Source organism: Bombina bombina, chromosome 4 (genome assembly GCF_027579735.1).
Source record: "Bombina bombina isolate aBomBom1 chromosome 4, aBomBom1.pri, whole genome shotgun sequence".
Lineage (NCBI taxonomy): Eukaryota > Metazoa > Chordata > Amphibia > Anura > Bombinatoridae > Bombina > Bombina bombina.
In genome coordinates this window covers 850,780,432-850,793,242 of record NC_069502.1, presented here as the reverse complement: position 1 = coordinate 850,793,242, position 12,811 = coordinate 850,780,432, and the positions used below count along the sequence as shown (strand labels likewise).

General features: G+C 40.5%; 1 protein-coding gene across 1 annotated transcript in view; it reads left to right on the top strand.

The window, feature by feature from the left end:
• Positions 1-12,811, top strand: part of LOC128657284 (gastrula zinc finger protein XlCGF26.1-like) — a 103,233-nt gene that overhangs the window by 16,279 nt on the left and 74,143 nt on the right. The gene's annotated exons all lie outside the window — the stretch shown is intronic.

Here is a 12,811-nt window from a genome sequence, read left to right as displayed (position 1 = left end):
GACTTAGTTTCTCAATTTGGCATTTCTAATAAGACTTTTTATGCCTATTTGCAATTACGTCATTATGTGGAAACATTGGGCTGTATTTTTCCCATATCTCCAGCCTGGTCTGAGATTGAATTATGCTGCTCAAAATTTAGGCTGGGTGATGCCTCTATCTCTCTAATTTATGATATCATGATGGCCAAACAGGGTGTCCTAGCCACAGGGAAAATTATAAATAGATGGATATATATTTTTCCAGATTTGAATGAAAATACAATTAGTTCTAGTTTCTCCTCCCTTAATCAATGTATTGTCTCTACTTCATGGAAAGAGTCCCATTTGAAGATATTTAACAATTTTTATATCTCCCCATATAGATTGCATAAAATGTTTCCTTCTACAACCCCAAAATGCCCGCGTTGTAGTCTTCCATATGCAGATTTTTGTCATATAGTCTGGTATTGTCCAAAGACTTATCAACTTTGGCAAAAAATAGGGTTTTGGGTTTCTAATCTTTATAATTTGCAGATCTGATTTTCTTTAGGTAGTAATTTTTTTATTTTTTTTTGTCAATCGGAGAATCTTGGTTTATGCCGAAATGTTGTTAATACGATTATCCTGTTAACAAGACATTTGAAATTTAAAAATTAGAAAGCGCATTCTATGCCAAAATTCTCAGAGGTGCTTAAGGAAATCCAGTTACAGATCATTTTTTAATCTTTTCAGTTACAAACTGTGTCTGATAAAAAAAAATATATATATATATATATTTTTGAATGGTTGGCTTCCAATAATTAAGTCCTACTCAAGTAATGTTCAAAGACAGATATTGTCCCCCTTTTTGAATTTGAATGATTTTATGGAGTTAGTTCTGCTTAATTTTTTTCCCAGTTGAATGGATATCTCTTTATAGAGAAATGTAAGATATATGTGATGGTGGGGTGAGTGGAGAGAAGGTGGGAGGGGGTTTTCCCTTTTTTTTTTTCTCTTTATAATTTTGTGTATGTGTTATGTCATTTTAGTTTAAGTAAAATATTCAACAACAAAGTTTTGATTAAAGAGGACAAAATATGATTACATAATAAATGTAAATGCCTAATTTCTCTTTCTCTGTATATTCTAACTCAAAGAGTCTTATCTGATGGACTTTTTAGGATTAGGATAAGTTGTATGGCTCTTTCTTAGTTTATAATTATGTTAGTTCATCATGATTTGTCAAGAGTCCGTGGCACCCTGCAAGGTGAATTGAAAATGTTTTATGTGTTTATATCAATCTGTACTCGCTGTTGATTTATAAATAAAAAAAAAAAAAAAAAAAAAAAGAAGAAGCAGTGATACAGCCATCTCCAGAAGGAGTGGAAACCAGGGTTGCATCGGCCAAAAGGGGGTAATTACTGTCAGGGAACATTTGAACCTCCTGACCGACCAGAGGGTCCTCGTGATGAGAGAGAGGGGGGGGGGGAACGTAAGCTCCGGACTGAAGCCAAATTTGCAGGAATGCATCCGATGCCTCGCTCCACGGGTCCAGAAGCCAGCTGAAATAATGAGGTAACTGATGATTGATGCGGGAGGCGAAAAGATCCCCCGAAAAGGGACCAAATACTCTCTGAATTTTCAGAAAAATAGGGCGAAGAAGTAGCCAATCGCTGGAGTCTCTCCAAAAATGCGAGAACCAGTCCGCGACAGTATTGTGAACTCCAGGGATATATTGAGCCTGGAGAGAAATGTTGCGGGAGGCACAGAACCTGAACAGCTCTGAGGCAAGATCTGATAGCACTTGGATTTCGTACCTCCCAAGCGATTGATGTATTGGACCACTGATATGTTGTCCATATGGAGGAGGATGCAGCAATCCGTAAATTGTTTGGAGAAAGAGCGAATAGCAAAAGAGCCCGCAAAAAGCTCTAGGCAGTTGATGTGTAAAGTCTCTTCCAGAGGGGACCAAGACCCCCCGTCGCAGAGGTCTCGAAGGACTCTCCCCAACCCAAAAGACTGGCATCCGAGGAGAGCACAAAGTCTGGCGAGGATCCGAAGATAGCTTTGCCATTCCAAGACTCCATGTGAAGGAGCCACCAGGACATTTCTGCACGGACTTCCTCGTTCAAGCAAATCATCTGATGATATGAACGGCATTCTCTGAAGGACTAAATCTTCAGTCTCTGCATGGCCCGGTAATGCAGAGGGGCTGGAAAACTCGTTTGAATGTAAGAGGCGAGAAGCCCGATGATTCTGGAAAGCTGGCGGATAGAGACCATGGGAGACGCCAGCACCTTTCGAATCTCCAATTTGATCTTGTCGATCTTCTCTTGAGGAAGAAGGAGAAGACATGAGGCGGAGTCTAGGAGGAAACCTAGAAACTCTACCTTCTGGAAGGGAATTAAGGCCAACTTTTCGGAATTGATAACAAAACCTAGCCCCTGAAGAAGAGAGGAGGTTGTGTCCAAGTGAAGGAGGGAACCACGATCCTCTGCCATGAGGAGAATGCCGTCCAGGTAAATGATAAGGTGTATGCCTCTGCCTCTGAGGGCTGCAATGACGGGCTTTAAAAGTTAGGTGAATCACCAAGGAGCCGAACTGAGGCCGAAAGGAAGGTAAGTAAATTGCCAGATCCTGTCCTCCCAGAGGAACCTGAGGAATTTCTGATGGTCTGGATACACTGGAACCGTAAGATAAGCATTCGTCAAGTCCATGCGGACGAACCAATCTCCAATACGGAGTAGGTCCCTGAGCATGTGAATACCCTCCATCTTGAAATGGCGGTATACCACAAAGTAATTTAATTCCCGTAGGTTGATGACAGGACGAAACCCACATGTCTTTTTCTTGACTAGGAAAAGGTTGCTTAGAAACCCTTCTTGTGGGTCCGAAACTTCTTCTATAGCACCTTTGAGAAGAAGAGATTGTACCTCTGTACCAATAAGGATTTTGAAAGATTCAGGGGTTTTGGGTGACAACTCTTGAAGGGAGGGCAAATTAAATCTAGTTTGAAACCTCTCACTGTTTGAGCAATCCAAGGGTCCTGAGGAATTGAATCCCATGCATGGGAAAAAAGGCACAGTCTGCCTGCAAAGGGAGATACGGGGAAAGAAGTCAGGAGTAAAGGAAGAGTACTCACTCTGGGTAGCGGGAGGACCTGGAGGTAGGGCGGGCCTGGGAAGGGCTAATCTGGTCCTGACTGTTCGTGCTCTCGGAGGGAAGAGAGTTCTCTGAGGGTAGGCGGGGTACTGCTGGAAGGCGACTGCTTGGCGTTGCTGCACCATGAACTGTTGATGGCAGACGACCCCTGAATCTGCCGGCCCTGCCAAAAACCCGATTAGAGGGATTAAAAACTCTCCTAAGGGAGGCCTGAATTCTGTCTATAGAAGTAAAGGTGGAGACATAATGCCTCATAATACCTATTTGGCTGACCTTTGGCTGAAGAACCTGCTTCCTCGACAGCGAGAACAGCCAACCTAGAGTTAATTCTCAAGAGGGCAGATCTTCTGCGCTCAGTAGAAATGGCTACATTGGCGTTGCCAAGGAAGCAGAATGCTCGAAAAGCCTATTCTCGAATGGTGAAAGGATCCAAAGGAGAGCCAGACCAAAGGGATTCATCCGACAGATGTAAAATCTGGGCCAAAGGACCCGAAATGTCAAAAGTTTATCCTGAATTCCCTTAAAGGGACACTAAACCCAAATTCGTCATTCATGATTCAGATAGAGCATGCAATTTTAAGCAACTTTCTAATTTACTCCTATTATACATTTTTTTCCGTTCTCTTGCTATCTTTATTTAAAAAGCAGGAATGTGATGCATAGGAGCCGGCCCATTTTTGGTTGAGAACCTGGGTTATGCTTGCTTATTGGTGGGTAAATGTCAGCCTCCAATAAGCAAGCACTATCCATGGTGCTGAACCTAAAATGGGCTGGCTGCTAAGATTTACATTCCTGCTTTTAAAATAAAGATAGCAAGAGAACAAAGAAAAATTGATAATAGGAGTAAATTAGAAAGTTGATTAAAACTTCATGCTCTATCAAAATCATGAAAGAAAAAAAAAATTGGGTTCAGTGTCCCTTTAACCCCTTGATGACCACAGCACTTTTCCATTTTCTGTCCGTTTGGGACCAAGGCTATTTTTACATTTTTGCAGTGTTTGTGTTTAGCTGTAATTTTCCTCTTACTCATTTACTGTACCCACACATATTATATACCGTTTTTCTCGCCATTAAATGGACTTTCAAAAGATACCATTATTTTCATCATATCTTATAGTTTACTATAATTTTTTTTTATAAAATATGAGGAAAAAATAGAAAAAAATACACTTTTTCTAACTTTGACCCCCAAAATCTGTTACACATCTACAACCACCAAAAAACACCCATGCTAAATAGTTTCCAAATTTTGTACTGAGTTTAGAAATACCCAATGTTTACATGTTCTTTGCTTTTTTTTGCAAGTTTTAGGGCCATAAATACAAGTAGCACTTTGCTATTTCCAAACCACTTTTTTTTTTCAAAATTAGCGCTAGTTACATTGGAACACTAATATCTTTTAGGAATCCCTGAATATCCATTGACATGTATATATTTTTTTTAGAAGACATCCCAAAGTATTGATCTAGGCCCATTTTGGTATATTTCATGCCACCATTTCACCGCCAAATTGTTCACTTTTTCACAAATTTTTTCACAAACTTTAGGTTTCTCACTGAAATTATTTACAAACAACTTATGCAATTATGGAATAAATGGTTGTAAATGCTTCTCTGGGATCCCCTTTGTTCATAAATAGCAGACATATATGGCTTTGGCTTTTTGGTAATTAGAAGGCTGCTAAATGCCACTGCGCACCACACGTGTATTATGCCCAGCAGTGAAGGGGTTAATTAAGGAGCATGTAGGGAGCTTCTAGGATTAATTTTAGCTTTAGTGTAGTAGAGAACCCCAAGTATTGATCTAGGCCCATTTTGGTATATTTCATGCCACCATTTCACCGCCAAATGCGATCAAATTAAAAAAAATATGTAAATTTTTTTCACAATTTTGGGGTTCTCACTGAAATTATTTACAAACAGCTTGTGCAATTATGGCACAAATGGTTGTAAATGCTTCTCTGGGATCCCCTTTGTTCAGAAATATCAGACATATATGGCTTTGGCATTGCTTTTTGGTAATTAGAAGGCCGCTAAATGCTGCTGCGCATCACACATGTATTATGGCTAGCAGTGAAGGGGTTAATTAGGTAGTTTGTAGGGAGCTTGCAGGGTTAATTTTAGCTTTAGAGTAGAGATCAGCCTCCCACCTGACACGTCACACCCCCTGATCCCTCCCAAACAGCTTCCTTCCCTCCCCCACCCCACAATTGTCCCCGCCATCTTAAGTACTGGCAGAAAGTCTGCCAGTACTAAAATAAAAGGTATCTTTTTGTTTTTTAATTTTTTGGGGCATATTTACATATGCTGCTTTGTAGAATCTCCCATAGCCTCCAACCTCCATGATCCCCCCCCCAAACAGCTCTCTAACCCTCCCCCTCTGCCTTATTGGGGGCCATCTTGGGTACTGGCAGCTGTCTGCCAGTACCCAGTTTGCAGAAAAAAATGTTTTTTATTTTTTTTTTCTCCCGTTTTTTTTTTCTGTAGTGTAGCTTCCCTCCCTCCACAGACCAACCCAACACCCCCTGATGACCCTTTTTTTTGTTTTTATTTACCTTCCCCCCGTTTTTCCCCACTAATCAGTTAAAACTTTCTGTAGTGTAGCGGTTCCCACCCGCCTCCCACACAGGCTCCCACCCACCAACGATGAAAGCCATGGATGTCCGGTGCAGAGGGGGCCACTAAGTGCAGAGAGGGCTACTAAAGGTTATTGCAGGATGCCTCGATATCGAGGCATCACTGCAATAACCGGAAAGCAGCTGGAAGCGAGCAGGATTGCTTCCAACTGCTTTCCAGACCGAGGACGTGCAGGGTACATCCTTGGTCGTTAAGTGACTTTTTTTAGAGGACGTACACTGCACATCCTTGGTCGTTAAGGGCTTAAGAGCCTTGTCTATGCCCTTCCTGGGATCCTTTCCCCTCCTAGTTAGAAAAGTGGCAAGTTTAGCGTCAAACTCAGGAGTTACAGTTTCCCTGCCAAGGAGGGAAGGTCTACGGCATTCTGCCTGTAGCTTATGGCGATCTTCACGATTGAGAGGCTTGCCAAGAGATTTTTGCAAAAATGAGAAAGATGAGGAGCTAACGCCCAGTCAGAGGACCTGGGGTGTTTAATATGTTTAGGGCTAAAAATGGGGTTCCCAGCCGGGTCCACCATTTTGTCCTCTTGTTCATTTTGAGAAGATCGGGAACGAGAAGTCCTAGCCTGAGGAGCCGTGGGATAAAGCTCTAGGTCAGACTGAGGATCATCTTCCCAATCAAGGTCTGGAAAAGACTCAATATAGTCCTCCATATCAAAATTCTCAGAGTCTGAGCTCTGAAGCCACACTTCTACACCCTGGGGGGGGGGGAGGGTTCGTTTACCCCGTTTAGTCTCTGGGGAGGAGGTTCTAACACCCCTATGTGAAACGCCCGGGGGAAGGGCTTGGGATTTAGGAGCCTTGCCTTTATGCGGGGCAGGGCAAGAATGAGATTTCCAGTGACGCTTGTGCGATACTGGAGGGTCAGAATCAAAGGATTTAGAATTCTCAAAATGAAGGGGTTGTTCTATGACCTTTTCAGGAGGGGGAGAAGGAACATTTTGTTTAAGGGCAATAGCTATGGCCGAATTGATATATGCAAATAAGTCCTCTTCGGACTGCAAGGTGGAAGGGGCGGGGTCAATGACAGGGTCGGAAGACTCCATATTAGTAATTGAAGAAAAAATGTCTTTGTTATCTAAATGAAAAAATAAAAATAAAATCATAAACTTTTATTAAACAAAAATACAAGAAAAACATGAAAAATAAAATATTTAGTTTATTGTGAGGGGAGGCAGAATTTGAACCCTGGACCTAAAAAGCACAAGAGATTACAGACTTAGCCCACAAAGCTATAGAGAGGCTCAATAATGTTAATCAAATACCTTTTTTTTTTTAATAATTGAAAAACATTCAGTAACACAAAACCATTTAACAAACATATAGATGAATAAATGCTGTTTTATACAAAACAAATATCTGCAATAGTGATTAATAATGATAAAGCAACATTTCTCTTAAGAATGCAGATTGTGCAGAACTTGAACATTTTCGGCGGAAAAAAATAAAGCAAGGCTAGAGAGTAATTACCTCAGACACGAAACCGAACTAACGCCTAGATTTAGAGTTCTGCGTTAGCCGTCAAAACCAGCGTTAGGGGGTCCTAACGCTGGTTTTGTCCTACCGCTGGTATTTAGAGTCAGTCAGGAAAGGGTCTAACGCTCACTTTCCAGCCGCGACTTTTCCATACTGGAGATCCCCTTACGTCAATTGCGTAGCCTGTCTTTTCAATGGGATCTTTCTAACGCCGGTATTTAGAGTCTTGGCTGAAGTGAGCGTTAGAAATCTAACGACAAAACTCCAGCCACAGAGAAAAGCCAGGAGTTAAGAGCTTTCTGGGCTAACGCCGGTTCATAAAGCTCTTAACTACTGTGCTCTAAAGTACACTAACACCCATAAACTACCTATGTACCTCTAAACCGAGGCCCCCACACATCGCCGCCACTATAATACATTTTTTTAACCCCTAATCTGCCGACTGCACACCGCCGCAACCTACATTATCCCTATGTACCCCTAATCTGCTGCCCCTAACACCGCCGACCCCTATATAATATTTATTAACCCCTAATCTGCCCCCCCCCAACGTCGCCGCTACCTTACCTACAATTATTAACCCCTAATCTGCCGACCGGACCTCACCGCTACTCTAATAAATGTATTAACCCCTAAAGCTAAGTCTAACCCTAACCCTAACACCCCCCTAAATTAAATATAATTTTAATCTAACGAAATAAAATAAATCTTATTAAATAAATTATTCCTATTTAAAGCTAAATACTTACCTGTAAAATAAACCCTAATATAGCTACAATATAAATAATATTTTAGGATTAATATTTATTTTACAGGCAACTTTGTATTTATTTTAACCAGGTACAATAGCTATTAAATAGTTAATAACTATTTAATAGTTACATAGTTAAAATAATTACAAAATTACCTGTAAAATAAATCCTAACCTAAGTTACAATTAAACCTAACACTACACTAGCAATAAATTAATTACATACAAATACCTACAAATAAATACAATTAAATAAACTAACTAAAGTACAAAAAATAAAAAAAGAACTAAATTACAAAAAATAAAAAAATAATTTACAAACATTATAAAAAATATTACAACAATTTTAAGCTAATTACACCTACTCTAAGCCCCCAAATAAAATAACAAAGCCCCCTCTAAAATAAAAATTGAAAATCTCTTTTACCTTACCAGCCCTTTAAAAGAGCTTTTTGCGGGGTATGCCCCAAAGAATTCTGCTCTTTTGCCTGTAAAAAAAACATACAATACCCCCCCAACATTACAACCCACCACCCACATACCCCTAATCTAACCCAAACCCCTCTTAAATAAACCTAACACTAAGCCCCTGAAGATCTTCCTACCTTATCTTCACCACGCTGGGTATCACCGATCCGTCCAGAAGATGGTCCGAAGTCTTCCTCCTATCCGGGCGATGTCTTCATCCAAGTTGAGGGCTGAAGAGGTCCATCATCGGGCTGAAGAGGTCCATCATCCGGCTGACGTCTTCTATCAAGCGGCATCTTCAATCTTCTTTCTTCCGGCTCCATCTTCATCCCGCCGACGCGGAACATCCATCCTGGCCGACGACTTCCCGACGAATGACGGTTCCTTTAAGGGACGTCATCCAAGATGACGTCCCTCGAATTCCGATTGGCTGATAGGATTCTATCAGCCAATTGGAATTAAGGTAGGAAAATTCTGATTGGCTGATGGAATCAGCCAATCAGATTCAAGTTCAATCCGATTGGCTGATCCAATCAGCCAATCAGATTGAGCTCGCATTCTATTGGCTGATCGGAACAGGGGGGGGTATTGTATGGGTTTTTTTACAGGCAAAAGAGCAGAATTCTTTGGGGCATGCCCTGCAAAAAGCCCTTTTAAGGACTGGTAAGGTAAAAGAGATTTTCCATTTTTATTTTAGAATAGGGTAGGGCATTTTTTTTATTTTGGGGGGCTTTGTTATTTTATTAGGGGGCTTAGAGAAGGTGTAATTAGCTTAAAATTGTTGTAATATTTTTATAATGTTTGTAAATTATTTTTTTATTTTTTGTAACTTAGTTCTTTTTTTATTTTTTGTACTTTAGTTTAGTTGATTTAATTGTAGATAATTGTAGGTAGTTTATTTAATTAATTTATTGCTAGTGTAGTGTTAGGTTTAATTGTAACTTAGGTTAGGATTTTTTTTTACAGGTAATTTTGTAATTATTTTAACTAGGTAGCTATTAAATAGTTATTAACTATTTAATAGCTATTGTACCTGGTTAAAATAAATACAAAGTTGCCTGTAAAATAAATATTAATCCTAAAATAGCTACAATATAATTATTATTTATATTGTAGCTATATTAGGGTTTATTTTACAGGTAAGTATTTAGCTTTAAATAGGATTAATTTATTTAATAAGAGTTAATTTATTTCGTTAGATAAAAATTATATTTAACTTAGGGGGGTGTTAGGATTAGACTTAGCTTTAGGGGTTAATACATTTATTAGAGTAGCGGCGAGGTCCGTTCGGCAGATTAGGGGTTAATACTTGAAGTTAGGTGTCGGCGATGTTAGGTAGGGCAGATTAGGGGTTAATACTATTTATTATAGGGTTTTTGAGGCGGGAGTGAGGCAGATTAGGGGTTAATAACTTTATTATAGTAGCGGTGAGGTCCGGTCGGCAGATTAGGGGTTAATAATTGTAGGTAGGTGGCGGCGACGTTGGGGGCGGCAGATTAGGGGTTAATAAATATAATATAGGGGTCGGCGGTGTTAGGGGCAGCAGATTAGGGGTACATAGGGATAACGTAGGTTGCGGCGGTGTACGGAGCGGCAGATTAGGGGTTAATAATAAAATGCAGGGGTCAGCGATAGCGGGGGCGGCAGATTAGGGGTTAATAAATTTAAGGTTAGGGGTGTTTAGACTCAGGGTACATGTTAGGGTGTTAGGTGCAGACTTCGGAAGTGTTTCCCCATTGGAAACAATGGGGCTGCGTTAGGAGCTGAACGCTGCTTTTTTGCAGGTGTTAGGTTTTTTTTCAGCTCAAACGGCCCCATTGTTTCCTATGGGGGAATCGTGCACTAACACGTTTTTTAAGCTGGCCACGTCCGTAAGCACCGCTGGTATTTAGAGTTGCAGTGGCGGTAAATATGCCTGTACGCTCCCTTTTTGGAGCCTAACGCAGCCCTTCTGTGAACTCTAAATACCAGCGGTATTTAAAAGGTGCGGGGGGAAAAAAACACGCATAGCTAACGCACCCCTTTGGCCGCAGAACTCTAAATCTAGCCGTATGATAATAAAAATGTTTAAGAATGCCAGATACCTACAAACAAACTTTAATAATAATTAATTCAAATTAATATTAAATATTACTACCGCCACACCCCCAATCCGGAACCGCTACAGGCCGCGGCTCACACATCCGACCAGATAGATAGTAGTTCTCCGGTCAGATGCATGTCCGCAAGATCCAAGTGGCACCGGACCAGTGAAGAGGCAGATAGGAAGTAAGAGAGTCGCAAGAGACCGCCTTGCGGTTCGGACAGGAAAAACGGAGCAGTCACTAATGAAAGAGGCTGCTCCGAAGGTGGAAAGCTAAGTTATGCGCTTAACACAAAATTACCTAGACTGATAGAAAAAGTACACTCTGTAAAAGGTAAAATAAAACTAACAAGAAAACATTCTATTGTAAGAATAAATCAATTGAAGTTATGAAAACTAAGATTAGAATTTAAGTTAAACTAAACTTAACTAAGATTATGCTAAAGTATTAGTTTAATAAAGACATTTAAAATAATAGAATTAAAATTACAAATATGAGATAATGATAAGTAATACGTGACCTGCTGTCTTGGAAGCAGCAAAGAAAAGAGGAAGCACTTAGATTGTTCTGGACAGTTTATTACTATGCTGTGTCCTGATTGGTTATACACTGTTGCTATGTTATTTTTTCTTCTGTATTGTTTTCTTTGCTGCTGTTTTGGTTTTCAGTAAACAATTATGCAAAATAGGAAGCCTCCTGTCTTGACATAAAATTATAGCACTACAGCTGCAGTAGTTCTGGGTCTGAGATCACATAGACAAGCTGTGTGTGCTGATACACAGTATAATTATAGCACTACAGCTGCAGTAGTACTGGGTCTGATCTCACCTAGACAAGCTGTGTGTGCTGATACACAGTATAATTATAGTACTACAGCTGCATTAGTACTGGGTCTGAGATCACATAGACAAGCTGTGTGTGCTGATACACAGGTATAATTATAGCACTACAGCTGCATTAGTACTGGGTCTGATCTCACATAGACAAGCTGTGTGTGCTGATACACAGGTATAATTATAGTACTACAGCTGCAGTAGTACTGGGTCTGTGTTACATAGACAAGCTGTGTGTGCTGATACACAGTATAATTATAGCACTACAGCTGCAGTAGTACTGGGTCTGAGTCACATAGACAAGCTGTGTGTGCTGATACACAGGTATAATTATAGCACTACAGCTGCAGAAGTACTGGGTCTGTGTCACACAGACAAGCTGTGTGTGCTGATACACAGGTATAATTATAGCACTACAGCTGCATTAGTACTGGGTCTGATCTCACATAGACAAGCTGTGTGTGCTGATACAGAGGTATAATTATAGCACTACAGCTGCAGTAGTACTGGGTCTGTGTCACATAGACAAGCTGTGTGTGCTGATACACAGTATAATTATAGCACTACAGCTGCAGTAGTACTGGGTCTGATCTCACATAGACAAGCTGTGTGTGCTGATACACAGTATAATTATAGTACTACAGCTGCAGTAGTTCTGGGTCTGAGATCACATAGACAAGCTGTGTGTGCTGATACACAGGTATAATTATAGCACTACAGCTGCATTAGTACTGGGTCTGTGTCACATAGACAAGCTGTGTGTGCTGATACACAGGTATAATTATAGCACTACAGCTGCAGTAGTACTGGGTGTGAGTCACATAGACAAGCTGTGTGTGCTGATACACAGGTATAATTTTAGCACTACAGCTGCAGTAGTACTGGGTCTGATCTCACATAGACAAGCTGTGTGTGCTGATACACAGGTATAATTATAGTACTACAGCTGCAGTAGTACTGGGTCTGTGTTACATAGACATGCTGTGTGTGCTGATACACAGCTATAATTATAGCACTACAGCTGCAGTAGTACTGGGTCTGTGTCACACAGACAAGCTGTGTGTGCTGATACACAGGTATAATTATAGCACTACAGCTGCAGTAGTACTGGGTGTGAGTCACATAGACAAGCTGTGTGTGCTGATACATAGTATAATTATATCACTACAGCTGCAGTAGTACTGGGTGTGTGTCACAGACAAGCTGTGTGTGCTGATACACAGGTATAATTATAGCACTACAGCTGCATTAGTACTGGGTCTGATCTCCTATAGACAAGCAGTGTGTGCTAATGCCTAGGTATAATTATAGAACTACAGCTGCAGTAGTACTGGGTCTGATCCCATATAGACAAGCTGTGTGCTTTGATACACTGGTATACAACAGTACACAGGAAATATTCTGAGGTTTAGTACAGGAACTGGCAGAATAGTAACATGAGGAC